Source organism: Chelonia mydas, chromosome 23 (assembly GCF_015237465.2).
Source record: "Chelonia mydas isolate rCheMyd1 chromosome 23, rCheMyd1.pri.v2, whole genome shotgun sequence".
Lineage (NCBI taxonomy): Eukaryota > Metazoa > Chordata > Testudines > Cheloniidae > Chelonia > Chelonia mydas.
In genome coordinates, this window is record NC_051263.2 from 17626008 (window position 1) to 17649291 (window position 23284).

The window sequence follows — 23284 nt, forward strand, 5'->3', positions numbered from 1 at the left end:
GTGGCTGAGGGGGGCCCAGACCTGCCAGGATCAACCCCTTCCTCCTGTCCCCCCACCCCGCTTGCGCTTGGCGCTCTCTCCCTCGTTCTCTCTCTCTCCTCCCTCGCTCTCTCTCTCTCTCCTCCCTCGTTCTCTCTCTCTCCTCCCTCGCTCTCTCTCTTCTTCTCTCTCTCCTCCCTCGTTCTCTCTCTCCCTCGCTCTCTCTCTCCTCCCTCCTTCTCTCTCTCTCTCTCCCTCTCTCTCTCTCCTCCCTCGCTCTCTCTCTCTCCTCCCTCGCTCTCTCTCTTCTTCTCTCTCTCCTCCCTCGTTCTCTCTCTCTCTCCTCCCTCGTTCTCTCTCTTCTTCTCTCTCTCCTCCCTCCTTCTCTCTCTCTCCCTCTCTCTCTCTCCTCCCTCCTTCTCTCTCTCTCCCTCTCTCTCTCCTCCCTCCTTCTCTCTCTCTCCCTCTCTCTCTCTCCTCCCTCCTTCTCTCTCTCCCTCTCCTCCCTCCTTCTCTCTCTCTCCCTCTCTCTCTCTCTCCCTCCTTCTCTCTCTCTCCCTTTCTCTCTCCTCCCGCCTTCTCTCCTCCCTTGTTCTCTCTCTCTCTCTCCTCCCTCCTTCTCCCCCCCCCCCCGCATTAACATTCCGCTCCCGTCCCCACCGCCCTCCCAGACTCCGCAGCATCCAGCGCCGCGCGGCGGGGCCGGGGAAGTTGCTCCGCTGCCTTCGGCCCGCGCCCCCCCGCCCGGGCCCATGGCGAGCGCCCAGTGAGTGGCCGGGGGCCGGGGACCCCCCAGCGCCGGACCCAGGGGAGGGGGATGCTCCCTCCGCCGCGCCCGCCCGCCCCGGTGAGTGCCCGGCTCCTGCGCCGCAGGGGGGGGGTCACCTCGGAGCGGAGACCGGCAGCCCCCCCCGCACCGCCCTGCACCCCCCGGCCCCCGCCTGCACCCCCGGGCCCCCGCCTGCACCCTCCATCCCCCTGCACCCCCGGGCCCCCGCCTGCACCCTCCATCCCCGGGCCTCCCCCTGCACCCCCCGCACCCCCGGCCCCCCCATCCCCCTGCACCCCTCGGCCCCCCCGCCCCCTGCATCCCCGGGCCCCCGCCTGCTCCCCCCTGCCCCCCCACCCTCCCCCCGCCCCCTGCATCGCCGGGTCACCCACCAGCCCCCCCGCCCTTCCCCCACCAGCTCTCCAGTATAAACGGGCCCTGCCTGCCCTCCCTGCATTCCCGGCCCTCCGCCTGCCCCCCCTGCATCCCCGGGGCACCCACCCACCACCTGCGTCCCCGGGTCACCCACCAGCCCCGCCCCCCCAGCTCAGCAGCACCCTCTGGTCCCCCACTTGCCGCCCAGCATCCCCGCACCCCCGACCAGCTCTCCACCTGCTCACCAGCATTCCCAGGCCCCCCAGAATCCCCCCCACCTGCCCCCCCAGTATCCCTGGGGCCTCTCAGAATCCTCCCAGCATCCCCCCCCCAGGCTCCCAGTTTCCCCAGTTTCCCCCCAGCCCTCCCCCGCAATATCCCCAGCCTCCCACCCCCAGCATCCCCAGACTCCCCACCAGGCTCCTGCCCCACCAAGCCTCCCCGCCACCCCCCCAGCATCCCCAGGCTCCTCCCCCTCCCCCAACCCAACATCTCTGTGTTGCACCCCCTGCTGGCCCAACACAGGCATCCCCCCCAGCCTCCCAGCTGCTTCCCCTTTCCTGCTGGCTCAGCACCCCTGCCCCCCCGCGGCCCCCCAGCCCTGGCCCCTCTTGTCCCAGGTCCCTGGGCTTCCTGGGTTGACTGTGCAGAAGGGGGCGGCCGGGTCTTGCTCCTCCTTGGTGCACCAGTGGGGAATTGGGGGTGGAGGGGCAGGATGTTAAGGTTTGGGGGGGGGGGGGGGATCAGGGCTTGTGGGCACATTGGCGGGAGGAGTGTGATCCATCCAGGGGTGCTGAGCCTGCGGGCAGGGAGGGGTCTGGCCTGTAGGTGGGGGAGTGACCCATGGTGGGGAGACGGGGGTTGCTGGGAGGGGACCCACTGAGGGCGGAAGCTGTGGGGGTCAGGGTTGTCCTGTCGGGGTGGGGTGGGGGAGCTGGGGGATGGCGGGGGTGAATGTGACCCGTCGGAGCAGGATCAGGGCCAGGGCCAGCTGGGGGGGGGGGTGACCAGTTGTGTGTGGGGTGTCTGGGGGTATGACTCATGATCTGAGGGGTGCTGGGTCACCGGGGGGGGGTGGCCAGTTGTGGGGGAGGGACTGGGGGGGTGACCCATGAGCTGAGGGGTGCTGGGACACTGGGGGGTGGCCAGTTGTGGAGGGGGACTGGGGGGTGACCCATGACCTGAGGGGTGCTGGGACAGCTGGGGGGGTGCCATGTTGGTGGAGTGGGGGGCTGACCTATTGCAGGGAGGAGCTGAGGGGGGTGACCTGTAGGGGAGGCAAGTTGGGGGGACACTGAGACATCTGAGGGGGTCTGTCTGGGTGGTGATGGTGGAATTGAGTCAGTTTGGGGGGGTGGGGGACTGGGAGGGCCGCTGGGGGCTCCTGGGCCTTCTGGTGGGGGGACCCTGGTTCAGAGGCTGGATTGGGGGTGGAGGAGTTTGTGTGTCTGGGGACCTGGGGGGCTGGGCCGAGTGGAAGTGCACCCTCATGGGGTGGGGTGGGGGGGGAGCAGATTTTCTGTCTTGGATCCAATGGATTGAAAGGTGCAGTGGAGCGGGGGGGCAGGAGGGGAGGGGTGTGATTTAGTGCAGGGGCCACAGGTCCAGTGGGGGGAGTGGGGTGTGTTCACCCCTGCCCCCCCTGCAGCCCTTAGGTGCTTGCTGCAGTGACCCCCCCCCCCGTTTCTGGGCTGGGAAGGGTGGGGGCGGCCAGGCTGGGACTGTGGGGAGTTGCGGGGGGGGGGGGGGGAGATGAGGGGGTCAGGTCGGGGTACCTGTGGGAGGGGAACACAGAGGAGGATGTGGGGGGGTTGAAGGGGGGGTCAGGTCGGGGGTACCTGGGGGAGGGGTACACAGGAGCGGATGGGGGTCAGGTCGGGGGTACCTGAGGGAGGGGTAAACAGGAGAGGATGGGGGGGTCAGGTCCGGGGTACCTGGGGGAGGGCTACACTGGAGAGGATGTGGGGGGGCTGAAGGGGGGGTCAGGTCAGGGGTACGTGGGGAAGGGGTACACAGGGGAGGATGGGGGGGCTGAAGGGGGGGTCAGGTCAGGGGTACCTGGGGGAGGGGTACACAGGAGAGGATGGGGGGGTCATGTCGGGGGTGGGGGGCCGGAGTGGGGGGGATGGAGCAGTCGCCAGGGAGAAGCCAATGTGCTTCAGCAGCTGTTTCCACGGCAACTGGAGCTCATGAAAACGGGGTTGGGACAGAAAATGGAAACACGGGGGGGGGGGGTGTCTGTGGGGGGGGGCGATGCTGCAGCAGGGCCTGTCTCTGCCCCCCCCAACCAGCAACTGGTCGGGCTTCCCCCACCCCCCGCGGCTTGGCAACGGGCCCCCCTCAGTTAAACAGCCCCCCCCCCGGGACTGCTGCAGTCACAACCTGACTCTCACCCCCCCCAGCAAGCGCCTCTGAGACCCCCCCGCCAGGGATCTGGCTGAGATGGGAAACCCCCCCTCCCCCAGTTCCAGGGACCCCCCCACAACCAACCCCGGGGTGCCGGCGAGGGGGGTGGGGGGAATCCTCCCGATTGCGGGGAGGGGGCAGCTGTTGAGGATGGCCGGGGATGTTGGGAGGTTTGGGGGGGAGTAGCGGGGGGGGAGGGGAAGGTAGCAGTGGGGGAGGGGTTGGGGGGGTCAGAGGTTGTTGGGGGGTTAGTGGGAGGGACCTGGGGGCAGCAGGGATCTGGGTGTGTTGGGGGCAGGGTATATTAGTCAGGCCTGAGACGTTTGGGACCAGATTGGGGGGGGGGGGGGGGGGTTTGCAGTGGAGGAGGGAGAGCTCAGGGTCTCGGCCTGGGGAAGAGGAGATGGGGGGGGGGGGGCTGGTGGGTCCCAGGGGCAGTGGGGGAGGGAGAATTGGGATGTTGGGGAGGTGGCAGGGGCTGACTGGTGGGGGGGCGGGCGGAACGGTTTCTGCTCTGGGGAACTGCCCCTGGGCCCAGCGCAGGAGCCACCCCAGGGGGAAGCTGTGACTGGGGGGGGGGGGGGGGGGATGTATGTGTCCACAGAGCCACAAGTGTGAGAAGTGACAAATCTGGGGCTAACGGAGCCTGGGGAGAAAGACTGCGGGTCGGGAGTGAGGGGCACCGGTGGGGTTGGGGGGAGCCCAGGGCTGGGCCAGCAGGGAGCTGCGGGTTGCGAGTGAGGGGCACCAGCAGGGCTGGGGTGGGGCAGGGCCGGGCTAGTGGGGGGCTGCGGTGGGGAGTTAGGGGCACTGATAGGGCTGGGGGGGCAGGGTCAGCAGGGGCTGCCGGTTGGGAGTGGGGGGCTGCTGGAACCCATGTATTGTTTGGCCCTACAATTTAAATGATCTTGACCTGGCACAGTGCCGGGGGGGGGGGGGGGGTTGACTGATGGGGGTGTGTGTAGCTGGTGGGGGCTTCCAATTCTGTGTGTGTGTGTGGGGGAAGGAAGCGGCGGGGCAGGGGGTTCAGGTGAGAAGGGCGCTGGCCAAGGGTGTTTGGAGGGATCCGACAAGAACGGGGGGAGGGGTTTGGAACCCAGGCGTCCTGTCGCCCCCCCAGCCCAGCTTGGGCGGGCGGGGGGGAGGAAGCCGTGTTCTGGGAGAGCTTCTCTGCATCGTGCGGCATCTGCAGGCTCCTCACGTCCCGTTTGCCAGGCAGCTCTGCTCCAGCCGCTGACATTGAGACGGGTGGGGGGTGACGGGGGGGGATGGGCCCCACAGCAAGGGAATCCCCCCCACGCCTCCTCCCCTCTTCCTCCTGCCCACCCTGACCAGCTCCACCCCCCCCCCCCCCGACCAGCTCCACCCCCCCCCCCCCCCCCCCAGAATCCTCAGTCCTGGCTCAGCACTGGCAGGGGAGGGGATTTGAGTGGGGCGGAGGGGCCAGGACTCCTGGGTTCTCTCCCAGGCTCTGGGAGGGGAGTGGGGTCTGGTGATTAGAGCAGGGGGGGCTGGGAGCCAGGACTCCTGGGTTCTCTCCCCAGCTCTGCCACGGTCTCTCTGTATGACCTGTCGCCCGTCTTGCCACATGGCCTTGGGTAGGGTAGAAACTAGGAGGGCTGGCCGTGGTCAGAGTTACAGAAGAGCCTTCTCAGCTCCCCGCTTCCCCCCCAGGCAGGGCTGAGTAACTGCTCCACCCAACCCTCCCTCTAAATCCTAATGATCCCCCCACCCCACCTTCCCTTCTCTGATTGTTCTGCATCCCCCCCCCCCCCCCCCCCGCTCTTCCCCCAGCGTGGCACTGCTCAGATGCTGATTCCTGGTCTGGGGCTAACCTGCTCCTGGGCATCTCACACCCCACCCCACATCTCCCGCTGAGGAGGGGAGGGGTCTGCAATGGGGGGAGGCGTGCTGCTGCACCCCTCCCCCCCCCGTCTCCATGGAGGTGTTGCCTTTTCCTCTTGCACACAGACCGGGGTGTGTGTGTGCGGTGAGGGAGATCAGGCCAGGGCTAAAACCCAGGAGCCCTCCCCTGCTCTAACCAATAGACCCCACTCCCTTCCCACAGCAAGGAGAGAACCCAGGCGTCCTGGCTTCCAGCCACCCCGCCCGGCTCTAACCACTAGACCCCGCTCCCCTCCCAGAGCCGCTGCCTGGGATCTGAGCCCCAGGGCTGTGCTGGGCCGGTCGCCGCACTCCCCAGCGGGATGCGCTGTGTCCCGTCTAGCTGTTGCTGGGACAGGGGAGTGGCCGGTGCTCCTGTGAGGCTCTGCCAGCCCTGCAGAGTGGCAGGCGGGGGGTCTGGTGCTAAAAGAGAGGGAGAGATGGCGGGTGACAGGAAGCAGGACTGGGGCTGGGTTGGAAGTGCCCCGTGCTGCTCGGCATGCGGCCGCCGAGTGGGGAACCGCCAGGGATTGGTGAGCAGGGAACATGTGAGCTGGGGATTGGGGTGTGGATATAACATGTGTTTGCCATTGAGCGCAACAGAGGGCTGTGTGGGTAACGCACGTGTCCGACACCGATCCCAATGAGTTATGTGTGGATAACGCGTACCGTGGGTGACCCTGTAGCTAACACGTGTCCGACACCGATCCCAATGAGCTGTGTGTGGATAACGTGTACCGCCGGTGACCCTGTAGCTAACACGTGTCCGACACCGATCCCAATGAGCTGTGTGTGGATAACGCGTACCGTGGGTGACCCTGTAGCTAACACGTGTCCGACACCGATCCCAATGAGCTGTGTGTGGATAACGTGTACCGCCGGTGACCCTGTAGCTAACACGTGTCCGACACCGATCCCAATGAGCTGTGTGTGGATAACGCGTAGTGCGGGTGACCCTGTAGCTAACACGTGTCCGACACCGATCCCAATGAGTTGTGTGTGGATAACGCGTAGTGCGGGTGACCCTGTAGCTAACACGTGTCCGACACCGATCCCAATGAGCTGTGTGTGGATAACGCGTAGTGCGGGTGACCCTGTAGCTAACACGTGTCCGACACCGATCCCAATGAGCTGTGTGTGGATAACGTGTACTGCCGGTGACCCTGTAGCTAACACGTGTCCGACACCGATCCCAATGAGCTGTGTGTGGATAACGCGTACCGCGGGTGACCCTGTAGCTAACACGTGTCCGACACCGATCCCAATGAGCTGTGTGTGGATAACGCGTAGTGCGGGTGACCCTGTAGCTAACACGTGTCCGACACCGATCCCAATGAGCTGTGTGTGGATAACGCGTACCGCGGGTGACCCTGTAGCTAACACGTGTCCGACACCGATCCCAATGAGCTGTGTGTGGATAACGCGTAGTGCGGGTGACCCTGTAGCTAACACGTGTCCGACACCGATCCCAATGAGCTGTGTGTGGATAACGCGTACCGCGGGTGACCCTGTAGCTAACACGTGTCCGACACCGATCCCAATGAGCTGTGTGTGGATAACGCGTACCGCGGGTGACCCTGTAGCTAACACGTGTCCGACACCGATCCCAATGAGCTGTGTGTGGATAACGCGTACCGCCGGTGACCCTGTAGCTAACACCTGTCCGACACCGATCCCAATGAGTTGTGTGTGGATAACGCGTAGTGCCGGTGACCCTGTAGTTAACACGTGTCCGACACCGATCCCAATGAGCTGTGTGTGGATAACGCGTACCGTGGGTGACCCTGTAGCTAACACGTGTCCGACACCGATCCCAATGAGCTGTGTGTGGATAACGCGTACCGCGGGTGACCCTGTAGCTAACACGTGTCCGACACCGATCCCAATGAGCTGTGTGTGGATAACATGTACTGCCGGTGACCCTGTAGCTAACACGTGTCCGACACCGATCCCAATGAGCTGTGTGTGGATAACGCGTAGTGCGGGTGACCCTGTAGCTAACACCTGTCCGACACCGATCCCAATGAGTTGTGTGTGGATAACGCGTAGTGCCGGTGACCCTGTAGTTAACACGTGTCCGACACCGATCCCAATGAGCTGTGTGTGGATAACGCGTACCGTGGGTGACCCTGTAGCTAACACGTGTCCGACACCGATCCCAATGAGCTGTGTGTGGATAACGCGTAGTGCGGGTGACCCTGTAGCTAACACGTGTCCGACACCGATCCCAATGAGCTGTGTGTGGATAACGCGTACCGCGGGTGACCCTGTAGCTAACACGTGTCCGACACCGATCCCAATGAGTTGTGTGTGGATAACGCGTACCGCCGGTGACCCTGTAGTTAACACGTGTCCGACACCGATCCCAATGAGCTGTGTGTGGATAACGCGTACCGCCGGTGACCCTGTAGCTAACACGTGTCCGACACCGATCCCAATGAGCTGTGTGTGGATAACGCGTGCTGCCGGTGACCCTGTAGGTAACACGTGTCCGACACCGATCCCAATGAGCTGTGTGTGGATAACGCGTAGTGCGGGTGACCCTGTAGCTAACACGTGTCCGACACCGATCCCAATGTGCTGTGTGTGGATAACGCGTACCGCGGGTGACCCTGTAGTTAACACGTGTCCGACACCGATCCCAATGAGCTGTGTGTGGATAACGCGTCCTGGGGGTAACTGTGTGGATAATGTGTTGCAGGTGAACCTGTGGCTAACACGTGTCCGACACCGATCCCAATGAATTATATGTGGATAACGCGTAGTGCGGGTGACCCTGTAGCTAACACGTGTCCGACACCGATCCCAATGAGTTGTGTGTGGATAACGCGTAGTGCGGGTGACCCTGTGGCTAACACGTGTCTGACACTGATCCCAATGGATAGTGTGTGGAAAACGCGTATTGTTGCCATGTAACTACTGTGTAGCTAACACATGTCTGACACTGATCCCAATGGATTGTGTGTGGATAACGCGTATTGTTGCCATGTAGCTACTGTGTAGCTAAGACGTGTCTGACATCTACCCCAGTGAGTTGCTGTGTAGAGAACACGTGCTGCGGGGCACCCTGTGGATAACGGGCTGCGGGTGACCCTTTAGATGACACTGAGAGTGGCTCGCTCCTCATGGGGTTGCTGTGCAGAGAACACAGCACCGGGCTACCCTGCCGCGGGTCCTGTGGGCTCGCCGTAAGCTCCCGGGCCGTGGCCGTGTCTGTGTCACAGAGCCGCCCACGAGGCAGGGCCCGTGTTCGCCCTTGTTCCCTGGTGTACCGGTGTGTGGGGACACGTGCAAGGAAGCGCCTGGTGCCCTAGGGGACGTCCCTAACCCCAGAAACATCCCCCTGATAACCCGAACCCCCGCCCCAGCTAACCCCCACCCTCCTACCCCCAACCCGAGTGCCTGAACACCTGAGCCCCTAAACCTGTTAGCCCTCGAACTCCCCACTCCCAACACCTGGCCCTGATGCCTGTAACCCCACAAATTCATTGACCCTAGTCACCAGGACTCCTGACCTCCCTAAACCCACTATCCCCCCGGCCCCAGATCCCCCGAACTGCTTACTTTAGTGCTGAGGGTCCAGGGACGTCCATGGTGCCCGGGGGGGCGGGGCGGGGGTGTCTCTGAGGACCCGGGCCTCCTGCTCTGGCCTCTTTAGGCCTGGGCCTCCGCCCGCACCCAACCCCAGGCCCCAAATAGCCCTTGTGCTTTGCTTCCCTACCCCCCCACCCCATGACCACGCGCGGATCGGGCCGTGTCCTGCTGGGTCCACGGCGTATGGAACCCAAAGCAAGTGTAAAAACCTTGCGGGGAACGTTTGCCCCACCCGCAGCCTCCTCTGACCGGTGGCAACGCTGCCGCCCCCGCACCCTCCAGACATGCACCCCCCCTCCCCACTGATCGATTATTTCTGTATTGAGACTCCCAGCCGCTTCCCGCTGGTTAATGCGCCAGCTCCAGAACCAATTGGCTGGATAATTCATTGGATGTTTAATTAACACATTTACGTTTTGATCCTCTGACATCCCCCCGCCCCCGCCACTTGCCTTTTCTCCCCCTTAGATGAGTTTGTGCCCAAACCACGACAGATCCTGCCCCCCCCCCACAACCCCACTCCAACCCATCCTCCCCCCGGCTAACCGGCTACACGGGCGCCCACCCCTGCCTCCACTCCATCCCCGTCTCCCTGCCCCCCATCCCCGCCCACGTCAACAATTCAGAAAGGGTGAGTCAGACCCACCCCGAAACCAGGCGATTTAAAAAGAAAATGAAATGGGGGGGGGCACTTGCACGTCTCTTCTCCCATTTGAACCCCCCCCCACACACACACACACCCTGCCCCAGGGATGGGGTTGGAACAAGCGTGGGAAGAGGCGGAGCCTTGGGCGAGGGGGCGGAGCGAGGGGGGCGGAGCCTTAGGCTGGAGCTGGTGTGGACCACCCCCCGGAGCAAACTAGAAGTCGGTGCCCATGTTTCTCAGGGCCCACGGGGATGGGGCTCGGGGGTCGTGGCCGGAGCAGCCGCAGTGGGGCTGCTGCCTATTATTGTTTCCCGTAGCACCTGGGTCTAGGCGCTCCGGTCGTGAGCCAGGACCCCATTGCGCTGGGCGTGTTCACACAGCACAAAACGGCACAGCCTGCCCCAGGGAGCCTGCAAACAAAATGTAAGACAAGAGACCATGGAGGGCGGGGGCGTTCAAATAAACAACGAAAACCCGGGGCTTGTTTAGTCTGGAAAAGAGAAGCCGGAGCGGGGACGTGAGAACAGTTTGCAAGTACAGAAAAGGCAGTTACAAGGAGGAGGGAGAAGAATTGTTCTTCCGAACCTCTGAGGACAGGACAAGAAGCCGTGGGCTTAAATTGCAGCCGGGGGGGTTCAGGTTGGACATTAGGAAGAACTTCCGAGCTGTCAGGCTGGTGAAGCACCGGAATAAATTGCCCAGGGCGGTGGTGGAATCTCCGTCACTGGGGATTTTTAAGAGCGGGTTGGACAAACCCCTGTCAGGGACGGTCTAGAGCAGTGGCTGTCAACCTTTGCAGACGACTGTACCCCAAGTTTCCCCCCACTTAAAAACGACCTGCTTACAAAACCAGACACTGAAACGCAGAAGCGTCCCAGCCACCCGCGGACGGAGAAATGGCCGACTTTCTCATTTTTACCATAAACTTATCAAAGAAACCCATTGGAATATAAACACTGTCCTGACATTTCAGTGTCTAGTGTACAGAGCAGTATAAACGAGCCGTGACCTGTAGGAAATTTGAGTGTGTGTGGACTTCGCTAGCGCTTTTTGCATCGCCCTGTTGTAAAACTCAGTGACTCTCTAGAGGAGTTGATGTACCCAGTGGAAGACCTCTGCGTACCCCCAGAGGGATGCGTCCCCCTGGTTGAAAGTCACTGAAATACTTCGTCCTGCCTTAAGGGCAGGGGCCTGGACTAGATGACCTCTCGAGGTCCCTTCCCATCCTGTGGGACAACGGTGGTCGGCACGGTGCGTGGTGATGTAGGCTGCGCGTTGCTGGGGTTTGGTCGGCATCCGGCAAAGGAGAGTTTTGAGGAAGTCCCGGGGCACTGCTGGGCTCTTTCATCTGGCGGGGGAATGCCGAACGAGAGCCGCGGGATGGGAGCTGATGCCAGATGAAAAAGGAGGGTGGTATTTTTAAACATAAGGGGGGCGGGGGAGGAAGGAGTGGAACAACCCCCCCTGGCATGGTGGGGCTCCTGATCTCAGCTGGTGTGACGGGGGCCCTGATCTCGGTCGGGGTCTTGAGGCACTGCCGCAAGACACGTAATAAGACTTGAGGCAGAGGTGAGTCTGCAGGGGATTTTAGAGGGGAGGGGCGCAGGTTGGTTGGGAGTCTTGTGGTATTTTGGGTTTCCTAAAGTGCCAGGTGCTGGAGCCCTGGGATTTAAGGAGTATCAGGAATTAGGGGGTGGGAGAGAGAAGTTTACAAACAGGACCTGAAAACAGAAGACGAATTAAATGGGCCCAGTATTTATCATATTGCCTCTATATAAAACCATGGTGCTCCCACACCTTGAATACTGCGTGCAGATGTGGTTGCCCCATCTCAAAAAAGATATATGGGAATTGGAAAAGGTTCAGAAAAGGGCAGCAAAAATGATCAGGGGTCTGGAACGGCTTCCACATGAGGAGAGATTAAGAAGACTAGAGCTTTTCAGCTTGGAAAAGAGACGACTAAAGGGGGATACGATTGAGGTCTGTAAAATCATGACTGGTGTGGAGAAAGTAAATGAGGAAGTGTTATTTACTCCTTCTCATAACACAAGAACTAGGGGTCACGCAATGAAATGAACAGGCACCAGGTTTAAAACAAACAAAAGTATTTCTTCATCCAGCACACAGTCAACCTGTGGAACTCCTTGCCCGGGGATGTTGTTGTCACGGACTCACAGATTGTGCCCACTCTTGGCCCTGTGCGGCCCCTGGGGGGATCCCCCTTCAGTGTGACAGCCCTTCTCGGGGGTCCACTCTCTCTCTGGGGTTAGGCCCCTCTGTCTCCTGGAACCGCACCTCTCTGAGCCTTATCATGCCTGTCTCTCGCCATGGGCCCCCGCAGGGAGTCCCCTCGCTCTGGACCCCTGGGGCCTCCACCCCCAGAGGGAATAATGCCCCCCTGTTCTCTAGCCCAGAGTGACTCTCAGCCAGCGTAAAACAGGAGGGTTTATTGAGCGTCTGAACCCAGCACAGGAAACTCTCCGGGCCCTCAGGCCTGGCCTTCCTCAGCACAGCACATCTAGGTCTCTCCTGCGGCGAGGGGGGCTCTGCCTGCTCCTCTCCCCAGTCCAGAGCCCCCCTCCTTCCAGCTCATCCTGTCTCATCTCCCCCAACAGCTCCTCCCCCGTCCTTTGTCTTCTGTCCCAGGTAAACAGGTCACCTGGGGTCCTCTTTCCTCAGCCCTTTGTCCTCCCACTGGCCAGAACGGGCTGACTGCCAAGCTGGGGTGGGCGTCTTAGTCACCAGGTCACCAGTTGTTAGGGTCCCCCATCTTCAGGCTATTGTCGGGGGGGTCCGGGCTGCTAGGCGTGGTCACACCTGGTCTTCTGCACCAACAAACCCTCTCCCGCCACCGCGTTACACAGGCAGCACATGGGGAAACTGAGGCGCACGCACGCTATTCATGTAAAACACGAATCTTGAGATTTGTAAGCCAATCGCTTGATTTCTGTGGCCTGACCATGATTTACAAGCACGGGGAGGCCGACAAGATCGGAGTGCCCTCACGGTGTTTGCGGTCAAAGTGGGCTGAGGAGTGCTTTGGTCTGCCATCACAGATAGTGCAGTTGTCCCAGAGCTGGTTCTGGATTCAGCTAAAGCCCAGGAAGGGAAGGGTCCGAAGTTTGTGTCTGCTCGGGAGAATGGCCCTGTAACTAGGTCGCATCCAGTTAGTGTCTATGTAAAATCCCAGAGACCAGACAATTCTGGTGCTTGTATTTTGCCTGTTGCTCGTGTGTGGCTGGGAAAGGGTGGAGCAACTCTGACTAATCAGGGTGAGATCCTAGCCAGGGCACAAGGAGAGCATGAAGGTATTTTGATCCTGTTACCTACTGAGGGTGTGGAAACCTGTAGCAAGAAGGAAAAGATTCCTGAACTTGTGTGTGGCAAAGGGAAGGAGAAGGCTTCTGACCTTTTATCTAGGAAGTCTGTCAGTTTGCCTGAAAGGGGATTGTGGAGGAATCCGCCGGATGGGCCAGAGGTAATTCTGGATGTAAGGGAGACCCAGAAAGAGTCTGCTGTTGCTCGGGGGGGTGTTCTTCTAGAGCAAGCCCTAGGTAAAGAGGGTAAGAGCAGAATTTCTGTGAGGGGTGAATTGTTGCATAGAAAAGCCCTAGGGAAAGGAATCCTCAGGGAGTCTTTGCAAGCAGTTTACTGCAACTGAAGGGTGTGAAAGTGATTTAATCAAGAAAGTTTCAGTTCCTAACAGCCAGAAATTTTCTGTTGTGAATGGATCCACTGACTTTCCTGTTGAAAGATCCAGTGTGGATAGCTTTGAGAAGGTCTCAGATGAAGTGAAACAGTCCTATAACCAAGTGGCTGTGTTTGGCCAGCTTGTTGGGGAGAAGACCCAATCCCAGTTTGACCCCCTGGGGTTTTGGGGTGGCCAAAGGGCACAGGCCGCATAAACCTTCCCACATGCGGCCTGCGAGTGCTATCGACCACCCCCGACATAAGGGAGGGCGTGAAACTGGAAGGGCCTGGTGTAACTCCCACCAAGGAACGGGAGAGATGCTGGGGCATCCATGGGAACGTTGGTGGCTTCGAACTTCCCCAGGTCACCGGCTAAAGTGACCCCGCTCAGTTCGATCTCGAAGGGGGGAGAGATGTGACGAAGTGGGACTGTTCTTAATGTTTCTTCTGAATAGTGTGGGAGTGCCTCAGTTTCCCCTATGCAGTTCTTAAGTATCTAGGTGGTGGGGTAAGGGTGTATGATCGTTGCAGAGCCCTAGAGGGCAGGTGTGTGCAGGGGTCTGGACACAGAGAATGGCCGACACCCTGTTTCCTGGCCACTGATGGCCTGGCCCTTCCCCCCAGCAAGGTGAGAGCTAAAGGGTTGGAGAACAAAGGAATCAGGTGACCTCCTGGCCCGGGGAAAGGGACAAAGCCCAGAGGAGGGGGGGCTGGAGGGAGTTTCAGTTTGGGGCTGGCTGGAGACATGGAGTGAAGGGCAGACGTGGTTGTCTGGCTCATTGCCCCCCAAAATGGACCCAGCTGAGGGGTCCTGTTCTCTGCACCTACAAGCTCTGTGTTAGACCATGTTCCTGTCGTCTAATAAACCTCTGTTTTCCTGGCTAGCTGAGAGTCACGTCTGACTGTGAAGTTGGGGGGCAGGACCCTCTGGCTTCCCCAGGACCCTGCCTGAGCGGACTCACTGGGGGAAGCGCACGGAGGGGCAGGGGAGGCTGAATGCTCCGAGGTCAGACCCAGGAAGGTGGAGCCCGGGGAGCTGTGTGTCCTGCAGACAGGCTGCTCCCAGAGAGGAGACTTCCCCAGAGTCCAGCCTGGCTTCATGGGGAGCAGTTCCAGAGCATCGCCCAGGGACTCCGTGACAGGAGTGCTTTGGTCTGCCATCACGGATGGGATAAATGGGGGCCAGTCGAGGGCTCAGCAGCACACGGGAGAGATCGGCCATGGGGCTGCTCCCACGGAGTCAGACAAGCAGTTTGGTTGTGGTTTAAAGAAGGTGAAAAAGAAACAAGGAAGATGCAGCGTCGCCAAGCCCGAGTTTAAGAAAAAAACTTCTCTGTGCCTTGTGGTTTCAGAGCCTTTAGGCTCTACTCGAGTCAGCTTTCCAAGCCCTTTTCTGCAGCCGTGTGGGTGAGAAAATTACTCTCTTTTGAAAAAGTGGCCGCAGAGTAACTCACGTCATCCCGTGACTCCGGGAGCTGGGGCTTTACGAAACACACCTTTGCTCAGGGTGACGCCCCCCCTTGGTTCAGTCTCTTCCGTGCTGGGGGTGGGAGTTTGACCGTGGTTCTGTCAGCGGGAATGAGCCTCAGATTCCCAGCACCTGATCTCCGATCCCCAGCCCGGGTTGGGATTCCCTCCAGGAAAAAAAAAAATCTCTGAATTAGGCTGAGTCTGAATCTGTTGTTATGTCTTTATGGTAGCCCCAAATGAGATCAGCCTCCAGTCCCGTGCCAGGCGGTATTCAGTCCCCGACCATACAGTCCATATTCATAAAAGTTGGAGTGATTTTTGGGTGGCAAACGGTTAGATTTGGATCTTGTGGTCTTAGGCTTCTCGCGGCTGCTTTTCCACCAATTGCGCTTGACTAAGGGGAGCTGGCCTGGTGGTGCGAGGAGGCTGTCAGGGTGTGGGAGATGCTGCTCCTGTGTCCCGAGAATTTTGTCACTCTCCCGGGGGGCGGCGCACGTGGGGACAGGCCTGGAGCGAGCAGGGCGCCCCAGTCTGAATCCTGCCCAGACAAGCAGAAGCTAAAAGCTGTTCCCACCTCCTGGCTGCTTGGGGTCCCCTCGGGGAGATGGGTTTGGTAGGGCGCCTGCCTCTCCAGAGATGGGTGAGAGCTGGCAAAACTGTTTCATTTCCCCCCCCTTCCCATGTACCCACTCCGTGTGTGTTTAAAAAATCAACAGACACAGCTGGGAACATGATAACAACAACAATTCAGAGACTCTCCTGGTTCGGGCGAGGGTCTCCTCACATTTTGGGGTCCCCTGGCCCACACGGGAAGTAACTTTCAAAAGCGGATAAGGGCTGGCTCCCCAAAAGGTACTTTGGCGCGTCGAAACCTAACCCGCGGCCTTGCTCTGCACGAGGATTCGATCGCGGCGTCGCCCAGGGGAGCGAAAAATCCACCCCGCTCTGAGACACGGGGCTGGACGGGCGGAAGCTCTGGTGTAGACGGCGCTACGTCGCCGGGCGAATCCAGCCGAGTTAGCTCCTGCCTCTCGGGGGGGGGATTACCTCTGCTGACGGGAGAATCGGCGTAGGTTGGGGCCACAGTGGCACCCCACCGTTTTAAGTGCAGACAAGCCCACCGCCTAGTGTGAGCCTCAGCTCCCGGCTCCCTGTACGATGTGTGGGGAGAGTCAGACGCCTAACAGCGTGTCTACACTTAAAACGCACCTGCCTGGTTCCGTGTAGACGCGACCCACGCCGGCGAGGCGCTAGCTAGGTCGGCAGAAGAAGTCGCACCCAGCGCTGGTGTGGGCTGGGGGGTCTCGGCAGGTCTAGCTCCGTCTCTCGGGCGGGGGGGATGGATTTTTCACACCGGAGGGACGCAGCTGGACTGACGTGAGCTCCTGCTGCAGAGCAGACCCGGGAAAGGGATCAGGTGGGGGGGAGCCTTTTGTCCTTTTCGTTGGCACAAGAACCGGCCGTTGAGTAAATTTAGGCTGGAAATTAGCAGGTTTCCAACCAGCAGATGGGGCGGGGGGAGATTCGGGGGGGGGGGGCCATGAGACTGAGCTGGTTTAAGAGGGAGCTGGCTACATTTCTGAACGGGATTATGGGAGAACGGGGCCCTTCCGGTCCTGTGTCGAGACGGCTCCTCAGAAGCCAGCAAGCGGAGCCGGAGTGAAACGCAGAGCTGGGGCGGTCTGGTGGCCCCTGGTTGATGGGCCGGGGGGTGCTGGGCAGGGGACGCTCTCCTGGAGGATGGGAGCCCGTCCTTGCTTGCTCTCTGCTTTCGAGTGAGCGGCACATCCCGTTACAGCCAGCAGGCTGGTGCCGGGGGCACGCGTCGGTCTGCGTCGCTCGGTGCTCGAAGAGCATTGTGACCCCGTCCCCTAGGGCCCGCGTCCCGCTCCCAGTCGAGGGGCCCGTATCAAACAAAACTCCAAAACCGTGCGGGCGCTTTGGGAAATGTGGCCCAGCTCACGGCAACTAGTCTGGCTGCCTGCGGAGCCCTAGGCCGGGGAACGTCACCCCGTGACTCCTGCATCCAGCCCATATCAGGTGGTCGAGCTAGAGAGGCGCTTTTAGAGAGCGGGACCCAGTCCTGAGCTGGCATGGCACTAGGGGTCTTGTTTCTGGTCCTGGGTTCAAAACCCCAAGGCCGCTAGAGGAAGCGTAGACCGGCGATTTGGGCCCTGGCTTTGGGCTTGGCAGATCTGGGTGCAAGTCCCTGCTTTTCCGTTGACTTCTGGTGTGATCTTAGGCTCCTCCTTTGCCTTCCCTCTGCCTCAGTTTCCCACCTGTTCACGGGGCTAGTGGTGCCGCCCTGCCTCCTGCGGGGTTGTGAGGAGAAACACCTTAAAGAACGAGTCACCCAGATCCTATGGTGATGGGGGCCGCAGCAGTCACTAATCTGACCGTGTGGTTGGGGGCAAGTGCCGGTGAGCAGCCAGTTACTCTGAGAGCTTGAGGCAAAGAGACAGCCCGCCACTGAGCCGGCTTTTCTCTCTCTCGCTCTCTCTCTCTTGCTCTTTTTTTTTTTTAAAGGATTGGGTGATTTTTAAGCCACGCGCTCAGTTTTTGAGGCCTGGAAGCGCGGGGAAGGGGTGTGTGTCGAGGATGGGTTGTTGTCAGCCCCGCTGCTGGGTGCGGTTGGAGGCCTGACACCGGGCTAGATGGGCCCCTGCCCTCTGGCCCAGCCTGGTGATTCCTGGGGTGCTACATTTTTATCCTCTTGGACATGTCCTGATTGGAGTTGGCATGAAGGGGAGCAGAGGGGGGAAGGGATGGAGCTGGGGGGGGGGGGGGAAGCAGGAGAGCGAGCTGGGGAGGAGAGATAGGGAGGGATGGAGAGCGGGGAGGGGATGGAGCCTGTGAGAATGGAGACGGGGGAGGTGCCCTGGGCTGGGGGAGGGAAGGTGCCCTGGGGGCCAGGGGAGGCTCCCTGGGCTCCGGGGTGGTGAGGGGGAGGTGCCCGGGGGGGGGGTGGGAGGAACAGGGGGGAGAGGTGCCCTGGGCTTGGGGGGAGGAACCAGGAGGGAGGAGCACTGGGCTGGAGAGAGGTGCGGGGGGGGGGGGAGAACGGGGGTGGGGGTGGGGGAGTTGCCTGCGGGTGGGAGGAAGCGAGGGTGGGAGATGGAGGTACCGGGGAGGGGGCTGGGGGGAGATGCCGGGGGATGGGTGGAACCGTGGGAGGGGGAAGTGCCCGGCGGTGGGGGGAGGAACGCGGGCGGGGGAAGGTGCCCGGGGGGGGGGAAGGTGCCCGGGGATCGCAGGAACCGGGGGGGGGGGAAGGTGCCTGGGGACCGGGGGGGCAGATGGTGCCCGGGGCTGGGGGGCGGGGAGCAGCGCGCAGGGCCCTGCACCGCCGTGTGACTGGAAACCCTAATTAGCGCCCGGAGCCGGGGCCAGGCGGGAGCGGGGTTGGGGGGGCGGCCGGCGGGGCTCGGGCTCCGGGCGGGGGGGTTACGGGGGCGGCGGAAGGAGGGAAGGGAGCAGCGTCGGGGGAGGAGGGACGGAGGCGCGTTGTGTCGTCGGAAGACGGGCAGGATCCGGGGTCGGAGCAGGGGGAAGAAGCAGGATCGGAGGGACCAGGGCTGGGGGGGCCACTCCGCTGCCCCCCCCCAAGGTGCAGATCCCTCCCTCCACCCCCGCATCCCTCCCTCCATCCCCCCTTCCTTCCCCGCATCCCTCCCTGCATCCCTCCCTGCACCTCCTGCCCCCCCGGCTTGGAGCGCCGCCCCCCCACCCGAGCCAGGCGAGGCGCTGGGGGGTGGGGGGGAGAAGGGGAGCGCGGCCCATGCCGACCCATTGAGGGGTGTGTGTGTGTGGGGGGGTTCCTTCCTTTTTTCCTCCACTGAAGCCCCTCCCCGCAGTGATCCGTCTCCCCATCTCCTCTCCCCCCCCCCCAGCTGCTTCTAATTCTCCCTGTCCTCAGGCTGGTATTTTCTCCACGGGGGGGGGGGGGGGGGCGCTGATAGGCCCCAGAATAGCACGTGTGTGTGTGTGTGTGTGTGTGTGTGTGTGAGAGAGAGAGAGAGATCAGTGGATTTGCGGTCAAACTGTTTGGGGGGGGGGGGGTGTACTGGGGCTGGAGGGTGTAGGCTGTGTGGGGCAGGGGAGGGGCTGTGCATTGGGGCTGGGAGTGGGCGGCTGTAGTCTGTGTGGGGTGGGCGGCTGTAGGCTGTACTGGTTGGGGAGGGGACATGTCTGTACAGGGGATGTGTGTGTGTGTGTGGGGGTGTCGGGGATGGAGGGTGCGGGGCCTGTACGGGGCAGGGGGGGACGTGTATTGGGATCAGGGTCCCCTGTGCAGGGTGGAGGACGGGTGGGTAGAGTGGATGTGGGGGTGTGTGTTGGGGATGGAGGGTGCGGGGCCTGTACGGGGCAGGGGGGACGTGTATTGGGATCAGGGTCCCCTGTGGAGGGTGGAGGATGGGTGGGTAGAGTGGATGTGGGGGTGTGTGTTGGGGATGGAGGGTGCGGGGCCTGTATGGGGCAGGGGGGGACGTGTATTGGGATCAGGGTCCCCTGTGCAGGGTGGAGGACGGGTGGGTAGAGTGGATGTGGGGGGGTGTGTGTCGGGGATGGAGGGTGCGGGGCCTGTACGGGGCAGGGGGGCATGTATTGGGATCAGGGTCTCCTGTGCAGGGTGGAGGACGGGTGGGTAGAGTGGATGTGGGGGAGTGTCGGGGATGGAGGGTGCGGGGCCTGTACGGGGCAGGGGGGCATGTATTGGGATCAGGGTCCCCTGTGCAGGGTGGAGGACGGGTGGGTAGAGTGGATGTGGGGGGGGGGGGGGTATCGGGGATGGAGGGTGTGGGGCCTGTACGGGGCAGGGGGGGACGTGTATTGGGATCAGGGTCCCCTGTGGAGGGTGGAGGATGGGAGGGTAGAGTGGATTTGGGGGTGTGTGTTGGGGATGGAGGGTGCGGGGCCTGTACGGGGCAGGGGGGGACGTGTATTGGGATCAGGGTCCCCTGTGCAGGGTGGAGGACGGGTGGGTAGAGTGGATGTGGGGGGTGTGTGTGTTGGGGATGGAGGGTGCGGGGCCTGTATGGGGCAGGGGGCGACGTGTATTGGGATCAGGGTCCCCTGTGCAGGGTGGAGGACGGGTGGGTAGAGTGGATGTGGGGGGGGGGGTGTCGGGGATGGAGGGTGCGGGGCCTGTACGGGGCAGGGGGGACGTGTATTGGGATCAGGGTCCCCTGTGCAGGGTGGAGGACGGGTGGGTAGAGTGGATGTGGGGGAGTGTCGGGGATGGAGGGTGCGGGGCCTGTACGGGGCAGGGGGGCATGTATTGGGATCAGGGTCCCCTGTGCAGGGTGGAGGACGGGTGGGTAGAGTGGATGTGGGGGGGGGGGGGGGTATCGGGGATGGAGGGTGTGGGGCCTGTACGGGGCAGGGGGGGACGTGTATTGGGATCAGGGTCCCCTGTGGAGGGTGGAGGATGGGAGGGTAGAGTGGATTTGGGGGTGTGTGTTGGGGATGGAGGGTGCGGGGCCTGTACGGGGCAGGGGGGGGACGTGTATTGGGATCAGGGTCCCCTGTGCAGGGTGGAGGACGGGTGGGTAGAGTGGATGTGTGTGGGGGGTGTTGGGGATGGAGGGTGTGGGGCCTGTATGGGGCAGGGGGGACGTGTATTGGGATCAGGGTCCCCTGTGCAGGGTGGAGGATGGGAGGGTAGAGTGGATGTGGGGGGGGGGTGTGTCGGGGATGGAGGGTGCGGGGCCTGTACGGGGCAGGGGGGACGTGTATTGGGATCAGGGTCCCCTGTGCAGGGTGGAGGACGGGTGGGTAGAGTGGATGTGGGGGGGGGTGTCGGGGATGGAGGGTGCGGGGCCTGTACGGGGCAGGGGGGGACGTGTATTGGGATCAGGGTCCCCTGTGCAGGGTGGAGGACGGGTGGGTAGAGTGGATGTGGGGGGGGGGGGGTGTCGGGGATGGAGGGTGCGGGGCCTGTACGGGGCAGGGGGGACGTGTATTGGGATCAGGGTCCCCTGTGCAGGGTGGAGGACGGGTGGGTAGAGTGGATGTGGGGGGGTGTGTGTCGGGGATGGAGGGTGCGGGGCCTGTACGGGGCAGGGGGGCATGTATTGGGATCAGGGTCTCCTGTGCAGGGTGGAGGACGGGTGGGTAGAGTGGATGTGGGGGAGTGTCGGGGATGGAGGGTGCGGGGCCTGTACGGGGCAGGGGGGCATGTATTGGGATCAGGGTCCCCTGTGCAGGGTGGAGGACGGGTGGGTAGAGTGGATGTGGGGGGGGGGGGGGTGTCGGGGATGGAGGGTGTGGGGCCTGTACGGGGCAGGGGGGGACGTGTATTGGGATCAGGGTCCCCTGTGGAGGGTGGAGGATGGGAGGGTAGAGTGGATTTGGGGGTGTGTGTTGGGGATGGAGGGTGCGGGGCCTGTACGGGGCAGGGGGGGACGTGTATTGGGATCAGGGTCCCCTGTGCAGGGTGGAGGACGGGTGGGTAGAGTGGATGTGGGGGGGGGTGTCGGGGATGGAGGGTGCGGGGCCTGTACGGGGCAGGGGGGGCATGTATTGGGATCAGGGTCCCCTGTGCAGGGTGGAGGACGGGTGGGTAGAGTGGATGTGGGGGGGGGTGTCGGGGATGGAGGGTGCGGGGCCTGTACGGGGCAGGGGGGACGTGTATTGGGATCAGGGTCCCCTGTGCAGGGTGGAGGACGGGTGGGTAGAGTGGATGTGGGGGGGGGTGTCGGGGATGGAGGGTGCGGGGCCTGTATGGGGCAGGGGGGGACGTGTATTGGGATCAGGGTCCCCTGTGCAGGGTGGAGGACGGGTGGGTAGAGTGGATGTGTGTGGGGGGTGTATTGGGGATGGAGGGTGCGGGGCCTGTACGGGGCAGGGGGGACGTGTATTGGGATCAGGGTCCCCTGTGCAGGGTGGAGGACGGGTGGGTAGAGTGGATGTGGGGGGGGGGTGTCGGGGATGGAGGGTGCGGGGCCTGTACGGGGCAGGGGGGACGTGTATTGGGATCAGGGTCCCCTGTGCAGGGTGGAGGACGGGTGGGTAGAGTGGATGTGGGGGGGGGGGTGTTGGGGATGGAGGGTGCGGGGCCTGTACGGGGCAGGGGGGGACGTGTATTGGGATCAGGGTCCCCTGTGCAGGGTGGAGGACGGGTGGGTAGAGTGGATGTGGGAGGGGGTGTTGGGGATGGAGGGTGCGGGGCCTGTATGGGGCAGGGGGGCATGTATTGGGATCAGGGTCCCCTGTGCAGGGTGGAGGACGGGTGGGTAGAGTGGATGTGGGAGGGGGTGTTGGGGATGGAGGGTGTGGGGCCTGTACGGGGCAGGGGGGCATGTATTGGGATCAGGGTCCCCTGTGCAGGGTGGAGGACGGGTGGGTAGAGTGGATGTGGGGGGGGTGTGTTGGGGATGGAGGGTGCGGGGCCTGTACGGGGCAGGGGGGGACGTGTATTGGGATCAGGGTCCCCTGTGCAGGGTGGAGGACGGGTGGGTAGAGTGGATGTGTGGGGGGGGTGTCGGGGATGGAGGGTGCGGGGCCTGTACGGGGCAGGGGGGGACGTGTATTGGGATCAGGGTCTCCTGTGCAGGGTGGAGGACGGGTGGGTAGAGTGGATGGGGGGGGGGGTGTCGGGGATGGAGGGTGCGGGGCCTGTACGGGGCAGGGGGGGACGTGTATTGGGATCAGGGTCTCCTGTGCAGGGTGGAGGATGGGAGGGTAGAGTGGATGTGGGGGGGGGGGTGTCGGGGCTGGAGGGTGCGGGGCCTGTACGGGGCAGGGGGGACGTGTATTGGGATCAGGGTCCCCTGTGCAGGGTGGAGGACGGGTGGGTAGAGTGGATGTGGGGGGGGGGTGTTGGGGATGGAGGGTGCGGGGCCTGTACGGGGCAGGGGGGGGACGTGTATTGGGATCAGGGTCCCCTGTGCAGGGTGGAGGACGGGTGGGTAGAGTGGATGTGGGGGGGGGGGTGTCGGGGATGGAGGATGCGGGGCCTGTATGGGGCAGGGGGGACGTGTATTGGGATCAGGGTCCCCTGTGCGGGGGTGTGTGTGTGTGGCATGTGGATATTTGGGGCAGGGCACGTATGTGGGGTTCAGAGGGAGTGCGGGAGGCATGGATTTGCTGCTGGGGGGTGGGCGGGGGGCAGTTGCTCCCCACACAAAACCCTCCTGCAGGAACACAACCCCGCATGAGCTTCTGCCCTTTCAAAATGGGTTTGGGGGGGACGGGGTGTTCCCCCTCTGGGCATTGGGGGATGAGGGGGGATGGGCTCCCCCAGGTTGTGAGCGGGATCGGGGGGCGGCTCTGTCCTGCGGTCCATGGGACACCCCTGGCAGCATACAGAGAGAGCGCGGGTCAGATTCTTTGTCGATTCACCGAGTGCTCGCCGGGGCTGGTACTGTCTCTTATTTTCGGGGGGCGCGGGGTGGGGGGGGTGTCTGCACAGTTCCTGGTGCAATGGGTGCCCCCGAGCTCTGTTGGGGAGATGGTCCAGCATGATGTGG

At 62.6% G+C, this 23284-nt stretch overlaps 1 protein-coding gene across 2 annotated transcripts in view; it reads left to right on the forward strand.

The window, feature by feature from the left end:
- Positions 1–621: 621 nt before the first annotated feature.
- Positions 622–23284, forward strand: part of LRRC4B (leucine rich repeat containing 4B) — a 39501-nt gene continuing 16838 nt past the window's right edge. Inside the window, exon 1 of one of the 2 annotated variants that reach the window (XM_037888649.2) lies at positions 622–826. The gene's annotated coding sequence lies outside the window, so the exon portion shown is untranslated. Of the gene's footprint in view, positions 827–18303; positions 18421–23284 lie in introns of those variants that run through there. The other variant, XM_037888650.2, reaches the window with a different exon arrangement.